Source organism: Macaca mulatta, chromosome X (assembly GCF_049350105.2).
Source record: "Macaca mulatta isolate MMU2019108-1 chromosome X, T2T-MMU8v2.0, whole genome shotgun sequence".
Taxonomy (NCBI): domain Eukaryota; kingdom Metazoa; phylum Chordata; class Mammalia; order Primates; family Cercopithecidae; genus Macaca; species Macaca mulatta.
This window is the reverse complement of record NC_133426.1, coordinates 157984318-158007344: the sequence shown is the minus strand read 5'-3', so window position 1 is coordinate 158007344 and position 23027 is coordinate 157984318.

Below are 23027 nucleotides of genomic sequence, written 5' to 3'. Positions count from 1 at the left end.
TTCTGTGTTAGTTTGCTGAGAATGATGGCCTCCAGCTCCATCCATGTTCCTGCAAAAGACATGATAGGGTTTCTTTATATGACTGCATAGTATTCCATGGTGTATATGTACCACATTTTCTTTATCCAGTCTATTATTGATGAACATTTCAGTTGATACCATGTCTTTGCTATTGCAAATAGTGCTACAGTGAAGATATGCATGCATGTATATTTATAATAGAACGATTTATATTCCTTTAGGTATATACCCAGTAATGGGGTTACTGGGTCAAATGGTATTTCTGCCTCTAGATCTTTGAAGAATCACCACACTGTCTTCCACAATGGTTGAACTAATTTACACTCCCACCAATAGTGTAGAAGCATTCCTTTTTCTCCACGACCTCACCAGTAGTTGTTGTCCTTTGACTTTTTAGTAATAGCCATTCTGACTGGTGTGACGTGGTATCTCATTGTGGTTTTTATTAGCATTTTTCTAATGTTCAGTGATGTTTAGCTTTTTTACATGTTTGTTGGCCATAAGTATGTCTTCTTTTGAGAAGTGTCTGTTCATGACCTTTGACCACTTTTTAATGGAATTTTTTTGTTGTAAATTTAAGTTCCTTATAGATACTGTCTATTAGACCTTTGTCAGGTGGATAGATTGCAAAAATGTTCTTCCATTCTGTAAGTTATCTGTTTACTCTGTTGATAGTTTCTTTTACTATGCAGAAGCTCTTTTGTTTATTTAGATCTCATTTGTCAATTTTTTCTTTTGTTGTGATTGCCTTTGGCATCTTTATCATGAAATCTTTGCCCGTGCCTATGTCCTGAATGGTATTGCATAGATTTTCTTCTAAGGTTTTTATAGGCTTTGGTTTTATGTTTCAGTCTTTAGTCCATCTTGAGTTGATTTTTATATATGATGTAAGGAAGGGGTCCAGTTTCAATTTTTTGCATATGGCTAGCCAGTTCTCCCAGCAACATTTATTACATATGGAATCCTTTCCCCATTGCTTGTTTTTGTCAGGTTTATTGAAGATCAGATAGTTTTAAGTGTGCAGTCTTATTTCTGGGTTCTCTTTTCTGTTTCATTGGTCTATATGTGTGTTCTTGTACCAGTACCATGCTGTTATGGTTGCTATAGCCCTCTAGTATAGTTTGAGTCAGGCAGCGTGATGCCTCCAGCTTTGTTCTTTTGGCTTAGAATTGCCTTGGCTATTTGGGCTCTTTTTTGGCTCCACATGAATTTTAAAATAGATTTTTCCTAATTTTGTGAAGAATGTCAATAGTCGTTTAATGAATCTATAAATTACTTTGGGCAGTATGGCCATTTTAACGATATTGATTCTTCCTATCCATGAGCATGGAATGTTTTTCCATTTGTTTGTGTCATCTCTGATTTCTCTGAGCAGTGGTTTGTAGTTCTCCTTGAAGAGGTCCTTCACTTCCCTTGTTAGCTGTATTCCTACAGGAATACAGCTAACAAGCTGTATTCCTAGGTATTTTATTCTTTTTGTGACAATTGTAAATGGGAGCTCATTTGTGATTGGGCTCTCTGCTTGCCTGTTGGTGTATAGGAATGCTAGCGATTTTTGCACATTGATTTTATATCCTGAGACTTTGCTGAAGTTGCTTATCAGCTTAAGAAGCTTTTGGGATGAGATGATGGGGTTTTCTAGATATAGGATCATGTCATCTACAAACAAAGATAGTTTGGCTTTCTCGCTTCCCATTTGAATACCCTTTATTTCTTTCTTTTGCCTGATTTCCCTGGCCAAAACTTCCATACTATATCGAATAGAAGTGATGAGAGAGGGCAACCTTGTCTTGTGGTGGTTTTCAAGGAGAATGCTTCCAGCTTTTGCCCATTCAGTATGATGTTGGCTGTGGGTTTGTCATATATGGGTCTTATTATTTTGAGGTATGTTCCTTCAATATGTGGTTTATTGAGGGTTTTAACATGAAGGAATGTTGAATTTTATTGAAGGCGTTTTCTTCATCTATTGAGATAATCATGTTTTTTTCTTTAGTTCTGTTTGTGTGACTAATCACATTTATTGATCTGTGTATGTTGAACCAGCCTTGGATCCCAGGGATGAAGCCTACTTGATCATGGTAGATAAGCTTTTTGATGGAACACCAACTTTTAATGTACACCATTTTGCTATAGTTGCTCAGGTACTTGTGAGTCCACCCAGTGATACAACCATTCAACTCATATTTCTAAGAAAGTCGTGATAGACTAGTGGGTGGCTACCAATTAGGGATTTTGAAAACACCAAGACTTCTAGAATGTCACAAATGGAAGTCCTCTTAGTAAATGCCTGTTCCTTTTCTTTGTTAGACAGGGAAATCAAAAGCCCAGAGAAAGGAAGAGAGTGCCCAGAGTCACCAGTGTAGTAGAACAGAATGAAGCTCTAGTTCCATACAATCTGGATCAAGCCCTCTGCACCTTGCTGCGGGCTCTATTCACAAGAGGACAATGGGCACTGACACAATTATCCAGAATATATGACGCTTGCTTGTAATTGATGTTGAAAATAAAAACAAGAGACATGTCATACCATAGCCCCTTTTCCAGTACAGCAGTAAGAAGCCAAAAAGCATCCTTCTCTCCGAATGTCACCCATGGTTACCACATCGGTGGCCCTGAGGACACAGGCTGGGGTGAGATACACAATGAATGGAGTTAAGTGCTGGTGATGGGATCTACATGGAAACCCCAGTAGCCTTGACTGGGGCTAGACCATGGGCAGGTTGAGGAAAAAACTCTCAACAGGGTGCTGAAAAAGCCATTAGTTATGTTGACCTCCTCTCTGAGGGTGAGAAGCCTCTGCACTTACTTTCTTGCACAGACTGGGCTCAAAAAGAAGAAAATGGGTGGATATAAAAATTTTACCAGTAAATTTCTTAACCAGCTGACCAGCTTATTTTTCGCTTGTCTTCCCTTGGTGTTTTGTTTTTGTTTTTGTTTTTGTTTTTTTTCTCCACATAACTTCCAACTCCAGAGCTCATACATCCTTTTTCACTGGAAGGAAGAAGTCATTTATCAGAAGCTGAGCAAGCCAGCCCACCAGCTCCGCACATCCATGCTTCTGACTGTGCCTCTGAGCCTTTCTCATGGGCAGCATCTCTCTCTGTCTCCTAGGTCTTCAGGGTCTCTGCCTGAGTCTCCCTAGATCTCCATGTCTCTGTGCCTCTGTCTTTTCTAATTACCATGGTTGTCTTTCTCTCTCTGGCTTGCTCTCTGTGTCTCTTTGTTTCTGTGTCTCTCTATCTCTCTTCATTTATCTCTCTGTCTCTCTCTCTCTCTCAACACACACACACACACACACACACACACACACACACACACACACACACAGAGTTTCTTTTCACTCTGGCCTCGGGTTCATCTTCCAAGCCCTAGACCCTGGAGCTCACAGTGATTCTAACCCCTCCCAGAAGGCCCAACAGTTTTCCTCCAAACTTGTAGCTCTGACCTTTCCTGCAGTTATCTAACTTTAAGTCATGACTGTTATTTGAACACTTGGTGTTGAGAATTTAGGGTAAGCTTTTCTTGGAGCCCACAAACAGTGCTCCAAGTCTTCAGAAAATATAGAACAGGAAAGGAGAACCACTGGGACTCCCTGGGGCTTGTTCCAGCATGTGAAAACGCAACCTAAGCATTTGAAGGTGGCTTATTTGAAGGTGAAGCATTTGAAAGATGCCTGAGGTCAGATGAAGATGACAGAGCAGCAGAATTGTGGCTCACACCTATAATCCCAGCACTTTGGGAAGGCAAAGCAGGAGGATTGCCTGAAACCAAGAGTTCAAGACCAGCCTAAGCACCGTAGCAAGACCCCATCTCTACAAAAAAAAAAAAAAAAGTATTTTTTAAAAATTAGATGGGTGTGGTGGTACATACCTATAGTCCCCAGCTACTCAGGAGGCTGAGGCAGGAGGATTGCTTTAACCCAGGAGCTGGAGGCTGCAGTGAGCTACGATCACACCACTGCACTCAAGCCTGGGAGACAGAGTGAGACCTTGTTGCATTAAAAAAATAAACAAATAAATTTTAAAAAGGCAGTCTTCACTTCTGGCCAGCCTTCCCCAAAGCAGAACCGTTTCAAGCTCTCCGTTGCCCTCCAGACAAAGATGAGACTCCAGGCTACAGAGCCCCCCACTGTCACCCCAGCCTCACCTCTCACCACAGAAACCTTCTTTCCTGCTATGCCAGAATCCTCAGCAGTCTCTCCACCTGCCCTCTATGTATGTGCCTTTGTGCCTTTGCTCATGTAGTTTTTACTACTGAAATCTGTTTTTCTCCTTTTATACCACTCAGGCACCAAGTGTCTATAACTTTTGTTTTAAATGTCTGCCTATATCTTAAGCCCAATTTGAATGTTATTTCCATGATCCAGCCATTTAACAACTGTTTATTGATCATCTGCTATATACCAAATACTCTTCTAGCTACCAGAAGGACGGTTTTGAACAAGGCAGATAAAATCCCTGCCCTCATGGAGCTTTTAGCTTTAGTGAAAGAGAAAGATATTAATCAGAGAAGCACACCAATAAAGGAATATTGGCATCTGAGCTAAGAGCTTTGATGCAATGAAAGCATGCAATGGAGAACCTGACCTGGTCTGGAAGGTCAGGAAATTATTCCTTGCAGAGGTAGTGTGTGAAATGAGATGTAAATAGGAAGGATTACTTGGGGTTAAGCCAAATAGATCAATATGTGCAAATACCTTGCAGTAGGTGCATATGTGTTTGAAGAACAGCAAGGGAGTTGGTATAGCCAGAACATAGTGGAGGATAGAGAAAGAGGCAGAACATCAGATCAGAAGGTGCCCAGGAATTGGAGGCCAGGGCCAGGGGAAGAGTTTGCATTTTATTCATCATGAGATGGAAAGTCACTGAAAAGTTCTAAGCAGGAGTTACAACCTTTGTAGAGATCCCCTTGGCAGCTGTGCAGGGGATAGACTTTTAGGAGGGGCCATGAACAGAAGTGGATAGACCATATAGGAGGCTGTCACAGTCATCCAGGTGAGAGATGGTGGTGGCTGGGATCACAGTGATGGCAGGGAGGATGGAGAAAAAATATTTTTAAGAATTAGAGTTGACACAATTTAAAAATATATTGGGAAGGGGTGTGGATGTAGAGAAATTTGTATATAGTGCAGAATACAGGGAAGGAGGAACATCTCAGAGAAGATCTTGAGTTTAGTTTTAAAGCAATTTGAATGGAACATTATAATATTAGTTAACAGGTCTTCAATGCTGTGGAGAGCATACGGTATTACAGGACCCCATCCCTGCATTTTACATGTGTTACCTCACTCCTCCTCCAACCCTATCAAGTAGAGGAGGAGGAGGATGATGATGATGATTTTAATTTATAAGTGAGGTAACTGAGTTCTAGAAAGATAAAGTAATTTGCCTGAGATATCATAGCTAATCAGTGAAGAAGCAAGTATTTCAATGCAGGCAGTAGGGCCCATTAGTCCAGACTCTTTAAGCACTACATTCAGCTGCCTCTCATATTGAGTTTGAGGTTCTACCACAGGCAGTAGGTGTCAGTAGTTATGGGTCTGGTGCTCAGAGGAGAGGTCTGCACTACAGCTGGTGGCTTAGCAATCACAGGTGCAGAGGTCATTACTAAAGCTGTGCCAGGTGGATGAACTGACCTAAGAGGTCACCCATGTGACCTTATCTGCTTCCTGTCCTTTTTACATCCATTAATCCAACAATCATTCAGAAAGATCACTCCTTGCAAAGCCCTGGCTAGGCACTGGGGCTACAGACATGGAGGCAACAAGGTCTCTCCCCTCAGCAAGCTCACAGACTATTGGAGAAGACAGCAGAACTCACAGACAGCATGAGCAGTGCTAGTTGGGTGACAGCCCTGGGTGCTGGTGTGGAGTTAAGGTGTGAGCCCAGGAGATATAGATATAGGTTTAGATACTGGTACTCTTTCTCTGGTGAAACCCGATAGATAGATAGATAGATAGATAGATAGATAGATAGATAGATAGATAGATAGATGGATGGATAAGAGCGACAGAGAGAGAGAGATACATAAATGAACACATGGATAAATAATTACACAGATATATAAATAGATTTATTGCAAAGAATTGGCTTAATCAATTGTGGAGCTGGCCAGGCAAGTCCAAAATCCATAGGACAGGTCATCAGGAAGGACAGGCTGGAACCCCTCAGGCAGAAGCTGATGCTGCAGTCCACAGGCAGAATTTTTTTTTTTTTAATGGAAACCTCAGTTTTGCACTAAAGGGCTTTCAACTGATTGACTGAGACCTACCCAGATTATCTAGGATAATCTCCCTTACTTAAAGTCAATTGATTGTAGATGTTAAGCACAGCTACAAAATACTCTCACAACAACACGTAGATTAGTGTTTAATTGAATATTTGGGGACTATAGCTAGCCAAGTAGGCACATAAGACTGATCATTGATCACAGGCACCCAGGATAGGAATATTAAAGAGCTTTCACTCAACAAATATTGAGTGGGTACCAGGCACTGAGTATACCATAGTAAACAAGCCATATAATAATCCCTATGCTCATGTAGCTAACAATCCAGCTTGGTCATGCTTCAGCGATTTTGTCCTATTAGGAGTTTTTTCCTTCTTGTTCCCCACTGGACTGTGAGTTCCATGCATCTCCAGAGTTGGGACTATGTGTGACTCTTTGCTGATCTCCCTCTCCCAGGGCTCAGCACAGGAACCTGCAGTTAGAAGATGCTAAGAAAATGTTGCTGCAATGAATGGAAGTGTTTGTGACCATGGTAGAAAACTGCCTGGCTTCAAGCAGCTCAGTCATACTAGGCATCTGAACTATAGAACTTTCAAGGGGGACAAGACTTCAGCAATCACTGTGGTACATTCCATTCCTTTAATTTTAAATGTCCCATTTCCCTTAGCACCACCTTTCCTTAGCCTGCCCTGGGAGCGTTTGTGCAGCTGTTACTCTGGAGTCAGACCCACTCAAAAGTACAGCCCATCGAGTGTAGTCAGGGAAGTTGGGTCTCTGCTTTGAGAATTACACTTTGGGGACAACAAGTGACCCCTTTGGCCCAGGCCAGATCTTTACTAAATCAATGCATGCTTTGTTTAGCACGTATGGCACAAAATGGGAAGGCCTGGGCCCACTAAATGAAAACAACTGGGCAGGGCTTGGTGGCTCACGCCTGTACTCCCAGCACTTTTGGAGGCCAAGGTGGATGGATCACCTGAGGTCAGGAGTTCAAGGACAGCCTGGCCAACATGGTGTAACCTGGTCTCTACTAAAACTACAAAAATTAGCTGGGCGTGGTGGGGAGGGGGGCAGTAATCTCAGCTACTCAGGAGGCTGAGGCAGGAGAATCACTTGAACTGGGGAGACAGAGATTGCAGTTAGCTGAGATCACCCTACTGCACTCCAGCCTGGGTGACAGAGTGAGACTCCATCAAAAAAAAGAAAGAAGGAAAGAAAGAAAAGAAAAGGAGGGAAGGAAGGAAGGAAGGAAGGAAGGAAGGAAGGAAGGAAGGAAGGGAGAAAGAGAAAGAAAAAAGAAAACAAAAGAAAAGAAAGGAAAAGAAAAAGACTGTACATGCATCATAACTCCATTGGTCTTTGGGTTCTGTGAGAAAATTGCATAAGTTGCCACCTTCACAGACAGCAGGAAACTGGGGAGCTAAGACAGTCACAGGGCAAAATGAAATCTTAGTTGGTGAACCAGGCCTAAGGGCCTAGTACCACATGGAGCCTTACACGCTGGAATAGAGGCAGGACAGCCTTTTCTGACCAGGAGCAGCACGGAGACAAAGAACTTCAAGGCTAGAAATGGCCTCTAGAGGAAGGGTCATTTAACACAAGCTACACAGAGTATGGTTCGCAGTCTAGTGCTGGTTGGCAGCAGTTTGTTCCAGGTGCAAGACAAGATAAATGCAGCAATTAGAGTAGGTATTTAAGTACTGTTTTGGCAATTTGACATGGCTGCAATGCAGAAGTGTGAATTGTGTATTTTACAAAAGTGTAGATTATGACAGAATGAAAATTGAAAAACAAGTCCTTCCTTCACATGAAGTTTAAGAACTGCTCTTAAGTACAGGCTTCCCAGCCTAGCAGTGAGTCACCAGCACAGAGGTTGGCATCTGTGTTTTTAATGCCCTCCCAAGGTGATTCCCAAGCAGGCTTGGGAACCGGTGGACTATTGGTATGCAATGGCCTACACCACAAACAGGAGACACATGTGCAGGAGACACTTTCATACCTGGTTTCAGTGGCCATGAACCAACTCCTTGCATACCTCCAGGGCTGGTTGAGGGGTGCCCCCATCCTAAGGCTCTGACCTCAAAAAAGTGCTTGCTTAGCTGGAGCTGGAGTGCTGAGTGGCAACTAGGCCCCTCTGAGACCCCACAAGGGCAAGGTCTGTGGACCCAAGTTCCCACTGACCCACTCCTCAAGCAGAGGCTATTTAGACTCCCAGCCTCTCTGTGAGACATCTGAAAAAACCTTGCTGTGTGCATCACCCCCTCTCATAGAGGCTCCTGAAAGAGGTACACCCAGCCCATCTCTGACGTCCTAAGTGCAGTTACCAGTGCCATTCTTCCCCTTTCTACCAGTATCCCCCAACTTTTGTCAGAAGGAGTGTAGAAGGACTTGATTTGTTGAGACCCATTCAGCTGCTTCTATATTCACCCCTGCAGCGTCCCCATCTCACTTCAGGCTGCTCCCACCTGCTTAGCAGGGCCTGGGCCTCCTGGACTTCCCTTGCTTTGACCACGGCTTCCCAACTTTGCTTGAAAACCTGCCTTGAAAATGCCAGTTGGCCTCAGCTTTTGCCTCTTCAAAGCTATTTGGCCACATTGTTCCTCTACCTTGTTCATCTGGGTGGAGAGTGGGCAACGCGAGTACTAGTGCTTTGGAGGATGAGTTCTCAACTTTCTTAGAACAATGTGTGCTAGCATAGTGTGGAGACAAGAGCCAAGGACAGAGACTCAGGGAACATGGGCTCAAATCCCACTTCTGTTACTAAATCATTGTGCATCTCTGAGAATCCCTCTCTCTCTGAGCCTGTAGATCCTCATCCATAAAATTAACATGCCTTCCTCAGAGGCCTCTTGTGGGTCTTGAAATGAAGCATAGGACCTGAAAGGAATTTGTAATGGCACTAGCTCTCTTGAAGTAATAGCTCTCTCTGCTCAAGACCCCAGAGAAAGGGGGGTTGCCAACTCAGTGCCAATGCCATGCGTTTGATATGTAAGAATTAAGAAAATAAGAGGATACTGAAATAATAAAGGCCTTGAAACAGCTAAGTTGATTCGTATAGACAAAGAGCAAAGAGGAAGGCTTGTCCCACTAGATATTGAGACCTAATACAAATCTATAGTCATTTAGGAAATAGTAATAGGTTTTTGTACAGGAAAAAAAAAAAAACCCAAAGGAAAACACTGGAGAGTTAATATATATGTTAAAGTTAGAACCACAAATCAATGGAGAAAGGAAGGGTTTTTGAGTAAATAGTGCTGAGAAAAGTGGCTAGATTCCCACCTCACACCATATTTAAACATTGATTTTCAATGGATTCAAAACTTAAATATAAAGGTAAAAACATAAAATAAACTGCAAGAAAATGTAAGAGAAAACCTTTTGGCCTTGGAGTGGAAAAGGATCAGATCTAAAACTAAAATCTGTAAGCCATAAGGATTGATAGATTTGACCACACAAAATTACAGATTACTGTTTACAAAATGACATTTAAAAGCAAAGATAAATTACAGAGATGAATAGTTTTGTGATGTTTAAAACCAAAAAAAAAAAAAAAAAAAGGAATTGATCAACAAGAAAACAGGAGTCTAAATTTAAAAAACAGAGAAATATTTTGAATAGGCAATTTACATAAAAGGAAATCTAATGGCCAATAAACCTGTGAAAAGATACCTAAACTCAGTAGTAATCAAGGAAATGCAAATTTAAAAAATGAGATTCGCTTTGCCCCTATCAGTTTGGCAGGCATTAGAAAGCTGGGTAATAATAATATTACTATTTGTCAGCAAGGACAAGGTGACACTGAATCCCAGTGCTCTCCTGGTAGGGAGTGCAAACTGCTCTACTGTACTGGAAAGCAATCTAGCAGGGCTTAGAATGAAGCATACGTGTATTCTGTGATCTAGTGGGCCCACATCTGGGGCTCTACTCCAATGCAGGTCCTTTTGGGACATGTCCAGGGGTGGCCACTGTGGCACTGAATGGAACTCGGGACAGGTTATCTTTTCATCCCCAGGAGAATAGACAGGCTAAATACAAAACTAAGCAGCAGTTTGAAGTAACTAGGTGTATGCACAACATGGGCTGATCTCAAAATTACAGGCTGATTTCTTTTTTTAAGTAAGAAACAGAACAAAATTTATAGCACAATAATACTTATGCAAATTAAAAACACATACACGAAACAACACTATATTTTATAAGAACGAAAACACATTCAGGGACTCATCTCAAATGCATTAAAGTGGGTGCTCATGGAGGAGGAAAAGGGTGTGGGGACCTGAGAGAATGGGGAGGAAATAACTAAAATGCAAGAAGGACCTTCCACATACCGTAGGTGATGCTCGTGGCCCAGTCCTGAAGTAAGGGGCAGATTCAATTCAACTTTCTGCACCTGAGGTCCCCAAATACATTTTAATAATATAGGCTTTAAAGGAAAAGAGAAGCAACAAGAATAGAGTGGCTGCTTAATGGGTATGGGGTTTCCATTTGAGTGATCATCTGCTCATCCCCAGCCTGGCTCCGGGCTATTGGCCCTTTGAGGCTAGGTTCCCCACTGTAACACAAGGACCCCTTGGCATAGATGGCAGTGCTCAGGGCTGAGGGCAGGAGGCCTGGCTTCCAGCCCCAGGAGCTCTGCCCACCCCACCTTGGGGAGCTAGTCCTGGTCCTGTTTACCTCACAGACTCATTGTGATGATCAAGTGGGCTGACATATGGGAAAGAGCTCAGTGCCTGACAAAGCACAGCGTGGTGTGAGGGATTATGGGTGATATTTATGACCAAGCTGTATTGCTCACGAGGCAATTTTGTCTCCCTTATTCCTTCCTGACATGGCAGCCAATCTCCATTTCAGTGACTTGGGACTTTAAGGAGGCAATATTGCAAACCTTCCCTTATTTCCCAGGGTTTGCTGAAAATTTGGTCATTCCTCGTGATGTCAAACTAAAACAACTGAGAGCCCTGCAGGGTAGAGGGTTGGCAAGGGCGGGAGTTCAGAGCCCATCACTCAGACACACGATGGCTACTCAAGATTTACTTCATCCCAGAGCCCCACACACACGCGTGGAGGTTTGTGTCCATGCTCCCACTACACCACATGTCCTGGGGCCTTGATCCTTACTTGGCACAGAAATGTCTTCAGAGGGTCCAACTCTGGCAAGGGTGGGACACTTCCAGGCTGGATGACAAGCTTAGGGGAGGCATTGGACATTTTCTTTCTTTGGAAGAGGTGCCAGCAGCTTTCTTTGCTCGGAGGCCCCTGCATTACCTAGTTGGTGCCACTCACTCTTGGTATGCTTAAAAAGGCAGTCCTCCCCAAGGTCTTGGTGTCCAAGTCCAGCACCTTTGCTCTGCTCAGGGTTTATGATCCAGGCTGAAGCTGGTATTGCTAACATTTCCTTTGTAAGCCAGGTCATCCCACACAGTCTAGGTGTGCCTTCTTGTCTAATGGAGCCCTTTGCACGGACTCCTGTCTCAGCAGGAAACCTGTTTACCTCTTCCCTCCTCTCATACTGTTTCCCTTTCTAGAAATGTCCTATCCTGGTTCTCTGCTGAAAAACTACTCAGTCTTCAATATCTTCCCTAATTCTCCCAGACAGAGACAGTTACAATGTGCCCTAGACTTGACAGCACCTTTTATAAGTCTGGCTCTCACAGTACACAGCACGGCAAAGAGCCCCAGAGACCTGTGACCAGGTCTGTCTTTCCACTATACTGGAAATCCTGGAAGGCAGAAAGTTGGTGGAACTGTCATTGGTGTCCCCATCACCCAGCACAGAATAACCAAGCACTTTGCTGGTGCTGGGTTCTTGTCACTATTTGCCACTGGAGCATCATCATTCATACAATAAACCTTCACTGATTCCTTGCTGGGTGCCGAACACAGTGCCAGGCCTTGGGGGTACAACCAGACACAAGATAAACATGATCTGACACTATTCAGTGGAGAGAGAGAGGGGGGAATTTGAACAAACACAGAAATAAAGGAGGACAATATGAGTGAGTAGTGCTAGCCAGAGATTTAACAAACGGTGATGTAGCAAAGAGTAGTTGCATGGACATTTCAGACTGGGTGGCCAGACATTCAGGTGGATGATTGAGTGTCCAGAAGGAGACAGTAATGCAGAGATCAGGGGACAGAGCATTCAAGCAGTAGGAACAGCGAGTGATTAACCGAAAGTTAAGAGCCTCTGCTATCATTGAAACAGTGATTAAACACATGCTATCTTGGGTGAAGGCTCCCTACTCCCCAGCTTGTAGCAGGGACAGAAGAAAAACAGCTCCAACCATCTCCCTTGAGCAGCTTTGTCCCTATCTGATTTGCCTTTCCACTGGTCAAACTGCTGCTGCCTAACAAGAGCCCTGAGTCCCAGATCCCTGGACCAACTCTGTCAGAAATTGCCTTGATGCACAGGATGAAGGAGGTCTGAAGCCAAGCAGACCCATGTTCCAATCCCAGATCTTTCACTTATTTACTGGGAATCTAGGGCCCATTCGTTAAGCTCCCTGTGCCTTGGCTGTTGCATGTACAAATGGAGAAATCTAGCTTGTTGACTTAATGCCAGGCTTAAAGGAAACCACATATGTATAGTGTCTGGAGCAAAATGGGCCTGTGGTGAGCCAAAATCACCACAGCTAGAAGACCCTTGGAGACCATTTAGTCCAGTCCTCTGTTGAAAATGGGGACACTGTGGCCTAGTCTTGCCCAATATCACTCCCATTCAGGACTCCAACATAAATCTCCTGGAGCTTGTACTTCCCTGAATATTAAATTTGTCTTTCAGAAATAGCACAAATTCACTTTCCACTTGTACCACAAGGTTGAGGAGTGGCAGTGAGTGTGGGGTGTGTGGACATGGGTGTGAACCATGCTAAGAAAGTCACTTAACACACAAATACACATGTGTTCCCACATCTCTGATACATGTGTGCAGACTCCACAGGCAAAGAATCTCGTTCTGTTATTCTTACCTTTGACTTATGATCCCTGTTCTTTGACTTTCTGAATGTAGGGCTCAGAGTCCCCAGCTGTACAATGGGACACTTGAGACAGTGTTTGTGCAGCCACCACCATCTCCACTCCCTTGAGATTCTGCTAGTCCCCAGAAAGCCATTGCCAGCATCCTCTAGCAGGCTTTGGTGCAATGGCAGAAATGATGATCTGTGTGTAACATCCCTAGGAGCTGCCCTGGGCCTGGGAATATGACTGGGGAGGATTGGTGGCTTTTCTGGGTCCAATGTCTTCAGCTCAGTGCAAAGTCTGTCAAAGCCATATCCTTCTATTGTCTTCCTTTCTCCCGCTCCATGTACCACTAGATCCAGAGGCTGGTCCCAGGAGTCTGCTGCTTGGAATGCTGGGAGCTGGGAGGGAGAAGGGTGGGCTAGAAGCCTGAGACATAGGGAGGAGAGATACTGAGAAGGAAAGGGAGGAGAAGGGGCTTGGAGGATCAGCTGGAGCAAGAACTGTGAGAAGGGAAGAGGGATGATGAGAGGCAAGGCAGAAGCAGGAACTAGGCTGCTGGAAAAGACAAAGCCACGGGGAGGAGAGAGGGGGGCAGCAGGAAAAGATGGCTGAGCCATCCTGAAAGACAGAGCAGAGGAGGATGGGAGGATTTGGGAGGGCAGAGAAAAAAGTGCCTGGGGAGGGGACAAAGAATGACATGAGGGAAGGAAAAAGCGAGCTTTAGAGGGGAAGATTAAGCAGGGAGGAGAAAAGGGGAGGCAAAATGGGGAGAGGAGGGAAGAGTGGTCTCAGAGGCAAAAGGAGGAACAGAAGAAAGGGCGAGGAGGAGGGAAAGTAGCTGAGAGAGCCACAGAGGGAGAAAGAAGCAAGGAAGGAGGAGGGGCAGAAGGAAGAGGAGCAGGAGAGCAAAGAGAGGAGAGAGAAGCACAAAAAGAAAGGAGCTGGAAAGGGAGCAAAGAAAGGTAAAGGCAAGGAATGCCACTGCAGATGGCATCTGTGACCCCATTGTGAGGGGTGACCAAATCCAAGCCTGGGAAGACCCATTTCAAAAGGAACATGACAATGGCCTGCCGCTTGTCTCTCAAGAGTCCTTGTGGCATTTCCCCGGCATAGGGGAGCCAGCTCATGATCTGCCAAGACCCCTTCCACTCCACCAGTGACCCTTTCATGCTCCCTCCAAGTGAGCCCTGCCACCCAGCAAAGCTGAACATCAAGCTCTGTGTGTTTGCCTGGCATGAGAGTCAGCTAAGCTTTTCTACCTGTCATCACTCTGCCGCCATGAGTTGCCAGGATAGGGTCCCAGATGTCTCCCCCCCTCTCTTCTTCTTCTCTTCCTCCCTCATTTCCTCCCTTCCTTTCATCTTTCCTCTTTCCTTTCTTCTTGCCTTCTTTTTCTCCCTCCCTCATTCCTTTCTTATTCTTTTCTCCATTCAGAGCAGGCTGCAGCCTTACCTCACCTCCACACCCCTCAATCCCACAATGGGGGAGGCGGAGGTCTGGGCCAAGCCCCAGGTCTAGGTTGAATCCCCAGAGTGGAAGCCAGGTAGAACCCAAGAGTGTGTAGGGCAGTAATCTCACAGCTGGCCACTCAGTACAGTCACCACCCCTTTGAGTAGTAGAGAAAAGCTGCTTCCAACTCTAAGCTGTGGCTTTGTAGGGCCACTAATTCAAAGTACTTCCTGGATCTAGTGATGGTCACTGGTTATGAAAACTACTCTTAAAATAATGGACAGATATTAACTAATAAATAAGATTTTCATGCCATTCAAAAATGATTCAATACATGACAAGATTTGAAAATAGAAAAATCAAGTTTTAGCTAGCTTCATCTCAAAATCCTCAAATATCACCAATCAGGACTTACCCCATCTGGCTATGATGTTATCTCTACAATTGGGTAAACAACCTACCAGAAACCTGGGTTTCTGGCCCACAGTGGCTCAGTCTGGGGGTGCTATCACTTTGAGGTTCAGGAGCAACTTTGGGCTGGCATGACCATAGCAGCCAGTATTTTGAACTGCACACTCCACTCCTTTCTGTACACAGTACCTGAAACTGTTCCATAACAGGTACAGTTAGCTCTCGGCACGTTTGAACACAGTCACTGCCTCGCCTGCCTTGTCTTTGAGCCAAGGAAAACTGTTTTCTGTTCCACATGGTCAGAACAGAAAAGGAAGAACAAGACCGTGCCTGTAAAATGAGATGCATTCCTGGGACTCTGTTTGCTGACAGAGTTCCTGTTTCTCAGATTCTTTACTCCCCCACCTACCCCTCAATCCACATCTGCACAAAACTGGTCTATTCTCTGAAATGACTGCTATACTATGGACATGCTGGACACAACATTGTTTCCTAAAGGGCTGTATTTTTATTTCATAGGCATAATAGAAAACACCAAGCACCTGAAAAAAACAAGAAATACACTGGTTTTCTCATTCTTTCAAAAAATATTTGTTGGCATCTACTCTGGGTCAGGCACTGAACAGAGACAATGTAATCAAGCAACAAGAGGTGATTTGATTGAGTGGGGCTGGGGAGATCTCTAGAGACCCCCCAAATCAGGGTGGCTATAGAAAAGTTTGTTTCACCTTGAAACCTGAGGGACCCAGTGCTTACAAAAGAGACAGAAAGGGGGAGAGACATGAGCTAAGGCTTCGGGGCCTGGCCTGAGGAGGCAATACTCTTGGGCCACTGGTGGTACATCCGAATTGTTGCACTGGTTTTGAGGCGGGGACTCCAACTCAGCCTCTCTAAGCACATTGCATATCCAAGTGCTCAGCAATTAAATCGATCCACAGAGGTGACTCACAGGCAGACAGCCAGCACAGTCACGGAGCTCTGTCTGCATTCCCAATTTGCCTGCTCAGGTTGCTGCCTTGTTAATGTTATTTACCAAGCCCGATGCCCTGAATACCTGTCCCCAGCCCCTGCTGGAGCCCTCTGGCCATTGTCCCTGTTCGCCTGTCACATCTTGTCACTACCTCCTTGAATTCAACAGGTTTGGGCAGCCTGTCTACAGACCTGCCTCATCACTCTTGTGTCTCCAGGAGCTAGGAAGATGGCCTAGCAGTCCCAACCTTACCCTCTCTCAGAACAGGTCCCAGAGGTGAATGGCCTACAGCTGCACCCCTCCTCCCTTTCTTTGGGCAAGAAATGGAATGGGTTGCCAACAAAAACCCTGCAGGGTGGCACTGTGTCACTGGCAAATGTGGCCATTGAGAAGAAAGGGTGAGGGCAAAGGCTCCAAGGGAGATGTGGAGATGAGGAGATCTGGGGCAGGCGCTGAAGAGCTTCCTCCTGCCATGCCCTGTGCCTGCAGCTGCCCTGCTCAAATTCTTTCACCGGAGGATCTTGGGGCGCTCCCACTCCTAGAGTACAGGTCGTGCAAAAAAACTCCCGCTACGGGGAGATTGAGAAAGGGCTTGGCAAGCCCAGCTGCGCGCTCAAATCGCGGTGCAAGAGCGTCCCCACCATTCTTTATGGCCGGAGGTGGAACAGCAGCAGGGCGAGCTGTCTGGAGCCTGAGGCAGCCTTAGCTTGGTCAGCTGGGTGCTGCCCAGACCTGGCCCAGGCTGCTGCCCAACCCAGGCCTCTTGCCCAGCCCACTTGGGTCAGCCTTCCAAGACTCGGATCCCAAAAGCTGTGTCCCCTCCAGCACCAGACAAACAAGTTATATCTTGGTGGAATAGATTCCACCTTCCCAGAGTCAGAGTGCAACAGAATGCCAGAACAGAAGGGTCTCCAGAGACCTTACCAAGTATATAGATAACAAAACAGAGGCTACAGGTTCAAGGAAGTGCCTTGTCCACAGGCAACCCTAGGAACTCCTGATTATTATCTCAGTACTGTTCCCATCCAGCTTGAGTTCCGAGCCCCTGTGACCATCCACCTTGCCATTCTAGACCAACAAAGAGAGTGGGTCTATGCCGCAGGGACTCAGACCCTTAAGAGCCAGAGAGCCACACCTATGGTTCCCAGGTATGCCTACTCCTCCAGCTGGTCTCTGATTCCACCACTTCGGGAAGAAGTTGGAGGGACTTGGATATGGCACAAACCCAGGCTATGAAACCCAATTGGTATTTAAATGACCTAACAACAAATTGCTCAATTTAATTTGCTTACCCGATTCAATAAAGGAGAAACAAGAAAACCCATCTAATTAAAAACATTGATCCATAGAAACTGGCAACTCCAAAGGCCTGACTGGAAGTTTGAACTTAGACAAACTTGAGTGATACAAGGGTAGGAGCTGAGGTAAGACAAATCTATCCTCTGACTGTCCCCAGGAGGGCTGCAAAGGGCCTGCAAACTTCCTTTCTTAAAATAAGTGGGAAACTGAGCCCAAAAGGGAAAGAAATTTTTTCAGTTCAACCACTGAGATCACGTTAACTCCAGGATCTGTAGAGCCCAGGAGAGAGTTAGGTTCATGCTCCACTGAACCCCCTCCTGGCCACAGACTGGGGCCATTGGTCTTGCTCTTCAACACTCTTGCTCATTTGGCTTGTGGGACCTCACATCTCATCCTGCTTGCCCATCCAGCTCTTCTACATCTTTCAAGACCCTGGGCAAATATCAGGTTCCAGGGACAAATCTGTCCATAGAAGACAAGACAGCAGCTTGCTGAGGCCCCCTTAGCACTGCCCAGTTTGAGGCATGTGAATATGCAGTTAGGCTGGCAGCACTGGGAAAGAGCAGGGTCTTCCTCAAGCCTAGGGGAGCCAAGGAAAGAGGCTCTATTGCATACTGTCCTCTTCCCCCCATCTACCCTACTGTGCTATGTTCCAGATTTCCAGGAATAGAATTGTCCAAGTCCCCAGAAAATGGGAGTGGAACAGGACCAAGCTTAGGTTACAGGGCTCCTAGGCCAGTGTTCCTACGGGCCCTCCCTAAGCATGGCCTTGGTCTGAGCCACAGCATTGAGTCCCTTTTTGACCTGGGCTTAGCAAACATTTTATCTAGAAAAGCATCTTCATCACCCTCCCCGTCAGGCTAACTGTAGCTGGCTTGGTGTCAGGCCCTGAATCAGGGCTAGATTGTCCTTCCAGGGAAATGTCTGCCTCGGAGAGAAGCAAAATCACTTAGTTCTTGGCAGCTCAGTCCCTGCCAGGGGGAAGGTGACCTGCCACTGAACCCATAGCCAGTATAGCACAGTACTCCTCCTGCTGGGGCCAGCTGGTACCCCATGCCTGCCTACCTCAGCTCCCTGTTCAACTGGGAAGCTCTACCTTAGCAGAGCCCTCTGGGAACCAAGTCCACACCCACTCTCCTCCTCCACACACATACCCTCCTGCAAGTAGCTTTGGCTATAGGAGGGCAGTATGAATCTCACACAGCCCCATCCTCCGGGAGCAAGGGAGGGGGAAAGCCACAAATACAGATGATAGCTGGAGTCACACTTGTTTGTAGGGGATCAAAGAAGGCTTTGGGAGGGAGGTGACATTAGAGGTGACTTTGAAGGATTAGGGGAATGTTGCAGACAGATGTAGGGATAGAAGTAGGTGTAAGCCGAGTTCCTCGTGGGACAGCTCCAGTTGGGTTATGGAATACCAAGGAGTTTTGTGTGAGTAAAACCTGTAGGGCTATGAGGATGGGCAGAGAGAAGCAGCTGAGGATACGGGGTTTAGTCCATTAGAGACAAAGGAGGAAGCCAGCCCCTAAGAAGTTCCCAGTATTGGGCGTGTACAGAACACTGAGGTACCAGTAGCTGCTCTAGGTGCTGCAGATGCAGTGGGGGCCAGCACAAAGGTCTATCTTAGGGAGCTGACATTCTAACTGGGGAAACAAGCAATAAACAAGGAAACCAATGAACAAGAAGATTGTGGAGGGTGCTCACTGCTTTTGACTACTCTGCTGGCTAGATGGGGAGTGGGTTGGAGTGGAAGGAGCAAAGGTGGAAACAGAGACACCAGTCTAGAGGCGACTGTAGTCATCCAGGAGAGAGCCCTGCACGAGGGCAGGAGTGGCGGAGGTGAGAGAGGTGCATGGATTCTGACTGGACTTTGAAAAGTTATGCAGACAGGGTATTTTCTGGCTTATTGGATGCAGTGGATATTTTCTAGCTTATTGGATGCAGTGGATGAAGAAAAGCGAGGGATCCAGGCTTACATCAGGGGCTTTGGCCTGAGCAACTAGAAGGACAGACGTGCCATTACCAACATGGGAAGATGAGCAGGTTCTCTAGGAAACTCCAAGGGGTGAGTTATGGTGGTGTTACTTTTCAAATAGCATGGTGGCATCGAGTAGGTATTTGGCTATATGTATACAATCACCTGTGTACTACTTTCATGTGACACTGGAACAATTATTTTTATAATAATTTTATTTATGTCAATTTTAAGTAGGCTGACATTAGCTCCATGCTAACCAATCTTATCCATAACATCAAGGGTTTTTCAGATTTCTAGTATTTTTTTTTTCTGAATACAATAAGTAATGACAACCACAGTGCTCAAGTCTCCCTGTAATTCCACCCTGACATTCTCTCCTTCGCCAATCTCCAGCAGAGTCTGGGTACCTAGCATCAACAAACTGGTACTGGACATTGGCCTTGACACCCAGGAACCTCTGAGGGCCTTCAAAGGGACCACAGTGGGGCACAGTGGAAAAGAGAACTGGTCCAGTAGCTCTGCAAGGCCCCGGGAGGCAGCCACCTAACTGCCTCAACCGGCCCTGCTCAGTTCTCTGCTGTGTGGAGGGTTCACAGAGTGGAGCCCACCACCCTTTCCTGAGGTTCATGCGCCCTCTGGTGGTAGGGTTCCCCATCTCTGTGCACTGGGGGCTTCCTTGTTCCCGGGTTAAACAGAAAACAGAGACCCTCTGCCTCGGATTCACCGAAGGGAAGGGATAAATGGTCAACCTAACTTTAAGCTCCAGACCAAGGAATAGATGCTTCCGAGGCTTGGACTCAGGTTGGGCTGGCCAGACAAGGGCCACCACAGGTCACACCAAAAGAAGAGGGAGTGTGGTGTGCAGGAAAGGGGACTTTTTTTTCTATAGAAGTTCACCAATGCAGAGAAAAGCAAATTGATGGCCATATTCAACTAGAGCAATTTACCTTCAATGGATATTTTCAAAGGAAAATAAAAAACATTCCAATTTAAACATTTTAAAATCAAGAGCAGGAAACAACAGGCTGTGCTGAATAAATCCAACACATAATGGAAAATGTACTTCAGTTCCTATATTACAGCCAGTTATAGGAGAGAAGCGGGGGCGGCGGCCAGCAACAGACAGGAGAGTCAGGCTCTTACAGAGAAAGCAACCCGAGAGAGGGTGGGTGAGGGGTTGACCAGAGACAGACACTGCCTAGGCTGACATCCAGGTCCTCACACAGGCATACACACACACACACACACACACACACACACACACACACACACACGACAAGCTGCACAGATATTCCTTCTGTTGTTCCTTCATCCTTTTCTCAATGAACAAGCTGTCTTTAGATGAGAAGACATTATTGCTAAACAGACACTTGCAGACCAATGTGCAAGGGAGTCTCACATAGAAAGCTGTGGTGGGACTCAGAGAAGGGGCCTGTGAATTTAATCTCAGAAGAAAAAGAGGCAGAAAACGGTAATCCAGGCAGAGGGAACAGCGTGAGAAAATACCTGAAAGCATTCCAAGACCTTAACCCTAACTTCTCAAAAAGGAAGTTTTCATCAACTCTAAAAATGAATTCAATGTAATTTTATGAAGAGCAGGAAATCGAGTTGATGGGTGCTGACGAGTTGATGGGTGCAGCACACCAACATGGCACAAGTATGCATATGTAACAAACCTGCACGTTATGCACATGTACCCTAGAACTTAAAGTATAATAATAATAATAATAATAATAAAGAAATAAAAGTAACTTGAAATTTTAACTTTTTTTAATCGCAATTTTAGAAGCACTCAGTAGCTAACTAAATCAAAGAATATTCCCTTGAGCAAAAAAATACCAAAAATTAAGTAATAAAAATATTTTTAAATGAAGTTTTTAAAAGAAAAATGAAAAAGAGCAGGAAATCTAGACCTTCCTCTAATGACAATCCAATAGTCCACCCTCGCTGTCGTCAAAAGAAACAAAAAGTTCAACCCCAAAATAAACAGTAATTAGCCTGAGATATTGTAAATGTGGCTCTACAGTCTGAAATTTAATGGCATCTTTTGTCAAAAATAGTCTTATTTCCACTTTAGTCTCATGACTACAATACTATAGTGCTATCCCTATAGTATTTACTATGATACAGTCATCAAAAATATCTGAAAAAAGTTCTTAGACATTGTGAAATAGTGCATCCATCCACTTCTATAAAAATAGGAGCCACACAAAGATCTAAAAGAATGCTGCCTGCCCAGATCCAGAACAGATAAAGTTAGTGTTAAGGTCTTGGAATGTGAACACATTGTTTGTAGTGCTATCCATTCCTCTCCTGAGATTTTAACTTACTACTGGAAATTCTTAACCAATGATAATAGTTTTTTCTCTTTATTTTCAAAACGTTTTCCTTTGCTTTGATTAGACACTGTGCTTTTTTTTTTTTTTTTTTTTTTTTTTTTTTTTTTTTTTTTTTTTTTTGAGCGGGAGCCGGTAATCATAGTTCATCTAAATGCATCTTTTTCTGAACTTTAAAGATAGAATCCCGTTTTTAATGAACTGAAGTAGCAAAATCACCTTTTTCATTCTTTTAGGAAATAGCTATTGCCAAAGTGAAGGTGTAGATAATGCCTAGTCTTGTTACATAATGGGGATGTGGTTTGCATAATTGTCTTTATAAAATTGAAGTTTCAAGGGATGTCAGCGTTTATGCCACTTTTCCAGTTCCAAAATCACTCCATTCCATTCTAGAAATTTGAAGTATGTAACTTGAAATCCTTAATAAAATTTGTATTTAATTTTATTAAAAAAAAAAAAAAAAGAAAAGAAAATACCTGAAAGCTTAAGAGAACATAGACATTCGAGACATGGCAAAAAGTTGTGAGAGACTGGACCCCAGGATATCTGGGGAAAAGAAAACTGGAAGAGGGTGGGAGCTGAGCCCTGGAGTCTGTGTCTTGAACCACTGAGCTCCCCATGTGATCCAGAGAAGGTGACTGCCTTGCCCTGGGGAAAACCAAATCCAAGACACAATGTCCATCCCATGATGTGGGCTGGAAATCAGGCACCTGTTGGGGCTGGGCTGATGGTGAGCCAGGCTCCAGGGAGAACACTGCAGATTTCTTGCTGAAATCAAGGCAAAAAATTTCAATGCAGTCATCCCCCTGCTTCTGGTCCCAGTACCATCTTACGCCTGCAAAAGTTACACATTGTCCTGGTTCCAAGACACTGTAAAAACTGAACTCAGTGCAACCTTAGTAATGAAGGTATTGGCAAGGAGCTGGCTGGGTCTCCAAAGACTCCTCCTGTTGTGTAGGGTTCTCTTGAGGCAAAGGGGTTTAGAGCCTTTTCTCCAAGCCCAGTACCCAAAGGGAGGGTGTACACAAAGCACTGCTCCATCATGAATGCATCTCCTTCCTGCTGCAACTTTCAGGGACCAGGACCTAGGCATGTGTCGTGTTGCAGATCCCTCCTGGTGAGTCTTCCCCTGGTTAAGATTTCTTCCTCTAAGCTAGGGAAGAAGTCAAGAAACTACACTAAGTGTAAAAGAAGCCTGGCCAGAAGGATGAATTCAGTTAAAAAGGAATGGTAATGCCAAAGGCACAGGCAACAGAAGCAAAAGTAGATTAATTGAATTACAACAAAATTAAACATTTCTGCATACCAAAGGACACAATCCCCATGGTCACACAGTAAAAAGGCAACCTAGAGAATAAGGAAAATAGTTGCAAAT